This window comes from Ceratosolen solmsi, unplaced genomic scaffold (assembly GCF_000503995.2).
Source record: "Ceratosolen solmsi marchali unplaced genomic scaffold, CerSol_1.0 scaffold56, whole genome shotgun sequence".
NCBI classification, from domain to species: Eukaryota; Metazoa; Arthropoda; class Insecta; order Hymenoptera; family Agaonidae; genus Ceratosolen; species Ceratosolen solmsi.
In genome coordinates this window covers 6,800,697-6,807,264 of record NW_011948425.1, presented here as the reverse complement: position 1 = coordinate 6,807,264, position 6,568 = coordinate 6,800,697, and positions in this window count along the sequence as shown.

The following is a 6,568-nucleotide window of genomic DNA, read 5'->3' as shown; positions in this document are numbered from 1 at the left end:
CAGGCTCACCTGTTTATGCTAATCAAGGCTCGTAGATTGCCGGATCATGGCCCGGTCAACGACCTATTATAACGAACGGGTATTCTAAATTGCTGGATCGTAGAAAATGGAGATTTTTCGTGGGCAAGAGGGGTTTGGTGCCGTGGCCCGAGAGCGCGTTTACGAGGCTTTTCGTAATTAGCCGTAAGGAAGGATGAGCCGTGGCTCGATCGGGCCCCTCCGTCACCTTTGACGCGGATCTTTGGACGACGAGTGTTTTGTTGAATGTACGCGGAGGTAAGCCGACGGTTAAGACGCGATTTGGCGGTCGGATGGACGCGAGCCGCCCAACGAGTTAAAATAGCTGGGGATTAAGGAAATTTAGCATAGCCGTCGGCGAGTCGTCCGGGAGCAAATGTTATTTCGCCGTGATTTTTAAATGTAATTATAAGCCTGGGCTTTTTAAGGGGGTTCGGAGAGAGTGGAGAAGGGGGGGGGGCGGGTAATAGACAGATGTAGATAGATACTGTGAGAGAAATAAGACAGATGCGATATATTCCTCTGTAAAGTCGAGAGATAATAAATACGTTTATTATCTACGCACCTATGTGAATTTATAGTGACTGCTTAAAAATAAAAATTTGTCAAAATAAAATGTAACATTGGTTATTCGCATTATTTTTTATCCCCCCCCTCTCTCTATCTCTCTCTCTCTCTCTCTCTCTCTCTCTCTCTCTCTCTCTTTCTTTCTCTCTGTTTCTATTTATGGCTCTGTATCGGAAATTTACAACGTATTATACTAGGGAGGAAACGAAACACAAAAGACAAAACATTGTTTGAGCCATCGAGCGTTATCCAAAAAAACATCCGCTTATTTCAATTCACAACGATCAACAATTTTTCGTCTTTCCCTCGATCGAGAATACCGTATCGTAGGACTCGTGAATTTCACGATTTATAAACGGAATTTTGACAAAATAATTATTCCGTGAATTTGCTTGGTTTTACGCCCTCGTAAGCTCGTAAAAACGACAAAATTATATCGTATGTCTAGTTTGTTGTTAAGAATGACATTGATGACTCGTATTCTCCTCTAGTTTTTGGAAATTTGTTAATAAATTAGGATGAATAAGGATGAGAGTTTGGGGCGGATCACTGGAGGCGAGCGAGAAAATGTAATTCTCCATCGCACGAAAGCGAGACTTTTAATTCTATCGGCAATCTAGACGCAAAAATTTCTCACGTATTAAGAAATTTTATTGGAGAAGATGACGAATCGCTCGATGATTACTCGACGATACTCGTTATAATAAAAAGGGTACATACATCTACGTGTAAATACAGAGGGATAATAAAGAGTTGGATGTCGTTAGTGCGAGTGTCGGGTAACGAGGATATTTTAAACGAAATATTTTTATTTCTCTTCTGGATGTTTAGATTTTTGCTTTTATAAGCCATATATATATATATGTATATATATATGTGTGTGTGTATGTATGTGTGTGTGTGTGTGTGTGTGTGTGTGTGTGTGTGCGTGCGCGCGTGCGTGCGTGCGTGCGTGCGTGCGTGTGTGCGTGTGCGTGTTTGCGTACGGGCATTATCGGCGTACATTACACATTAATTCCTCAAAGATTTCGCCAGAGAACAAAAATAATTTGAGCTGCGATTTTATCGGCAAAGTAATCAGAGCTCGAATACAAAAGTACTACCGATGTTTAATAAGCGCCTGGAGCTTAAAAGGAAACAAATGAAAGTGTACGATAATTGGTGTAAGTTAAGTAATTGGGACGTAATGCGCGTACGTGGATTTAAGCGCAGGCGTCGAATGAATCTGAAAATGCCAATTGCCAAGAGCCAATTATTGCACGTAGCGAGGGACTAAGAACTACGCGTGTGCGTGTGGAGCAATCGCGTGTCCTTGGTAATCATATTCATCGAAAATACATTGGCCATCATATAGGAAGTATTTATGAAAGCAGATGGTAATAGCCATCCAAAAATGTTATAAATAGATTTTTTATTTCAATGTTCTGTAGCTCTGCGCGAATAGGATCGCCGATTACGAGGAGCAGGTATATCTCACTCGGTAGTTTTATGCGAATAGCTGCAGTCCCTACGCATTTCTACACGTGGCTCCAGTGTGTAAATGTTCCTTGCTGTCGTAGTCCGAGTAAAGGACTCGAGTATTTTACGACGGAGCATCAAACACAATTATACGCTACACCTGCTTTCAGAAAACATCGAAGCTCCTTTAACTGGCCCTTCTTATCTCAAATCATTAATACGCGTACATATTTAAATATTGAATAAGGCAGGATATAATACCTGGGGATTCTTAAAACTTCTAATTGCCCTCCTCAAATCTCCTTTTCAGCCTAAGCAATTTCGAATGACAAATGCGTCGTAGTCGGCCGAATAAGTCTTTGGAGATTATGACCAATTATTTAAAATCGTTCATCCAAAAGATCTTTACGTATACGTATCTCCCCACTCCCCTCCCGATTTTTTTCCTCGTTCGCAGATTCTCGTTCCTCGAAATTCACAGGCGAGCAGGAATTTGTTTAATACAATCTTAAAATTGAGATGCTTTAATATACTTTGTTAGCTGTAAAGCGCGATATTTATAGCAAGATTTCGGGGAATTTTGGTTCTTGGTCGTTGGTTGAATGATTCAGGAGGAACGGGCCAGGGAGCGCGTGAAAATAAATGATAATCGAGCATGTTCGAAACGAAGCACGAACTTTAGAATAAAATGTTATTGAGATGATAAAATAAATAAGGCATCTAATCCTCGTCGCAACGATATGGCAAATCTCAGAACAACTCGATAGCAACAATAATCCAACCTGTAATTTGTAAATACCATTGCCATGGCAACGCGTGCATCAATCTTCTTAGGAACGACCGGACTCGTAAAGAATGTTAATTCGCAGTGCAAATTGATGGTCTCGAACCAGGCATCCCTCGGCACAAGGGTGCCAAAATCTCTCTATACCACCTCCCCCTTCACCGCCACCACTCCACCATAAAGTAGAAATAGCTGAGCTAACATAAAGAACAAAAGGTTCCCACTCGCACTGTTACGAGCACGTAAGACGGTCACGTATAACCTCATACTACGCGTGTAAGTAATTTCTTTGAGAATTGGTTTTTCTACGAGCGATCGCTTTTAACGAATCCAACGGCTAATGAGGCTCCCATCAGCTCAAATACTTTTTGGATTTTATTAATCCGTTAGTAGTTGTCGTAAGCGCTGAACAACAGCAGCACCAACCAACTGTTTTAGAAAATCATCTGCGTCAGCAGCAGCAGCAGCAGCAGCAGCAGCAACAGCTACGATAATAATAACGAGAGATCAAACAAATAGTTAAACAAAAAGCGAAAGGGAGTGACGTAGGCTGGCTCATTGGGGAACGTAATGAGATTGAGTCGAGTCTCGAAAGGGGAGTTTGGGAGTGACCCAAAGCTCGTTGGTTCGGCTACAGGGGTGGGCGAGGAACGTCGTATGGGATGGGGGGGGGGGGGGGGGGGGGGGGGGGGGGGGGGGGGGGAGAAAAATGAAAATTAAATGTAACGGTGGAAAAAGCGAAGGCAGAAGAAGGCAGAAATGAAATTCGAATAACCGGCTATTAAGGCAATGAATGAAAGAAAGTGTGGTGTAAGAATGGAAATTGGGTGGTGTCCGGAGGTAAACGTGAGCCCGGCTAAGGGACACAGGGAGCATGCTAATCCCGAATTGGTATAAAAATAATAAAATTGAATGAGTAGAAGGGGATGGTTGGTGGCAAGGGATGAAGGTAGGTTCGATTTATCGGTATCACGGGCAGTGGAACTGGACAATAAGAGTGTGTGAGGGAAAGAAGAAGGCACGAAGTAACGATAGAGACAGTCGCGTAACACACGACCGAGTAGCAAGTCGAATTAGCGCGCACAGTTTTACATTGAGCCAAAAAAGAATGCATGTTACATCGCACTCCCCCCCCCCGAATGCTGCATATTGTGGCGCTGGCGATGCCTGCACGTAACACAAATTGATATAAAAGTTAAAAGGGTCGCCGCTGCGACGCAACGCTGATGAGAATCGATGCCCCTATATTCCATAAGCGCGCGGCGTGATTGAGAAGAGGGAGGATTTCCCTTATCGCGATCAATAATAAAATACCTAGAGCCAATTGGCTTTTGCCGGGCGAGCTGCTGCTCGGAGGTGCCTGTTCCGCGGATTTGAGTTTTGCGGGCTAACGCCCCCCCCCCGCTCCTAAAGTCAACGTAATTTACAAGTATTCGAGCAGAGTAGCGCACTCGTCGAGAATGCACTTAATTGCATATAATAGACGATCGTTGGATTTCTAATCGAGCGACTACGTATTGTTACAATCCTCCGGCGGACCTCGTCTCCCTTTAAACTCTCTTTCTCCGTCTGCCGTGTTTTACCCTCCTATCGATGCTACTATCGTCTACCTTGCTCACAATGGCGAGCCACAATGGGAATTAATTATGGCATTCCGCGTTAACTTTAGAGAATTAATTACGTCGAAAAGTTGGACACCTGTACTCGTTGGGACTCGTGTGCACGATTCCCTACCTCCCCCCCCCCCACCGTCACTATCAAAAGTCGCCGAAATTTAAGCCAACTCGGGTTTCGATTGTCATCCACGGCATGGTTCGTTACTTATTCGACGAATCGGCTTATTTACATTCTCCCCATCACTTGGCTCACCCTGGCAAATTTCCGATTTCTGTAGGAGGGAGAAGATTTTCAGATAGGCCGATCACCGACCCTCCCCTCGTCTTTCATTCATTAAAGCACCGTATGATACGACCTGAGAGATATTTCCATCCTATTTCAATTACCTATTATTGCATTAAACATTGTCCTTGGCAATTAAATTCCCTATATCTGAATGCTTATGGCAAATCACCTTCGAACTTTTCCTATAAACTCCTAACTCGCGGCTCCAAACTTATAGCGCACACGAAGAATGGAGCAATCGATGAATTACAAGCGATAACCGCGCTTATGTCTTTTTCTTTTTTTTCTATCCTAATTATAGAGATAATCTTGGAGAAAAATGCCAAAAACCGTGACTTAAGAGCAAACTGAAAGGATAATAGAGACGAGTTTCACCAACTCGCGACTAAAATGCGAATGTTTTTACAACGTAACCCACTCGTCTCGATTGTGTAATCATGATAATTGATGCGATGCTCCATACTCTCGATATCGTACAAGAAGCCATTATCGGTTGGTGGTCGATAGAAGATGCTCCTGAAGAATCTCAATGGTCCCATGGCCTTTAATCGTCACTCCTCATAACCATAACCGAAACCATAACCGGCACTCGGTATTCGGTTTCTAGTGAGTTTAGCTCTCTCTTTCTCTCTCTCTCTCTCTCTCTGTTTGGTTGCTCGGCCGCGGAGGGGTCTGTGGGGGAGGCCAAGGGCTTAGGCGTATGGAACTTCCGTAACGATCGGGCCGTAAGTGCGCGGTGTCGTGTGCGTCGGCGCTATAACGAGCGGCCGTCTAGCCTTGCCTCGGGCAGCCAATGCATGTTAATTAGCGCGGCTAAGTAATCGAGCGGCCGGAATCGATAGTCGCGAGAGTCGGCGAGTCGTAAATTGGATAGGGCTCGGTGCCGAAAATACGGAAAGGGAAACGAACGACAAAGAGAAAAAAATCTTGAGGCAAGGAGTCGATTAGCGCGAGGACTCGTTACTATTGACGTAGGTAGCGAGGAGAACGCGAGGCAAATGTAAAGGCCTTTGTCCACCTTTAGCCCATCGCCCCCACCAAATTTGGCTACTTTGTCTATATCGTCTACGTTGTCGATATCGCAATTCTCATTGTTTGCGTTAGCCGTCGAACCTCGCGGAATTCCCCTGCAATGCGCGATCAATCAGCTTCCCGCGTCCCCCCCCCCCCCCCCCCCACCCTCTCTACACATTGCTACCCACGATTACCCACCTCTCCCCGTCATTCAGCCTCCCTCAATCTCTCTATACTGCCTCTCTCATTCTCAATCTCGGACCCATTGGCGGCTTTAATTAAAGATGAGATCTTCGTGGCGGCACGCCGCATTTTTTACGCAAATAATTAATATTTTAATGGACTGTCTGGGAAGTAATGGTGGGGAGCGTAGGCGATGGAGAATGAGAGCGTGGAGCGCGTGGGCGGCGGGAGGGGAGAGTTTGGCGGGTGGTGTGTTTGTGCGCGTGCGAGCGGTAAAAAAGAGAAAGAGGGAGACCAGAGAAAGAGAATTAAAGGCTCTTCAGCAGTAGGCGTATCGGAAGCATTACGAGCATAATCGTATGGAAGAGAAACGCGCGGCATCTCTTCCTACCCCCTCCCCCGTCCCACATCGACACGCGTAGGATAAGCTTCGCCGTGACGGAGTCGGCGTCGGCGTTGGCCGACTGGATGGTTTGCGCCGATAAAAGCGAGCGCTTCACGTCGTAAAAACTTATAAAGACGCGCGACTAGCTCCTCTCCGCGAGATTTTGTTTGTAAATGAGAGTCGAATTCCGGTAAGCCGAGCGAGCAAAGACGAGAGCAGCTGCTTATCCGACCTTATCTAGATGAAGTTCATTAGGC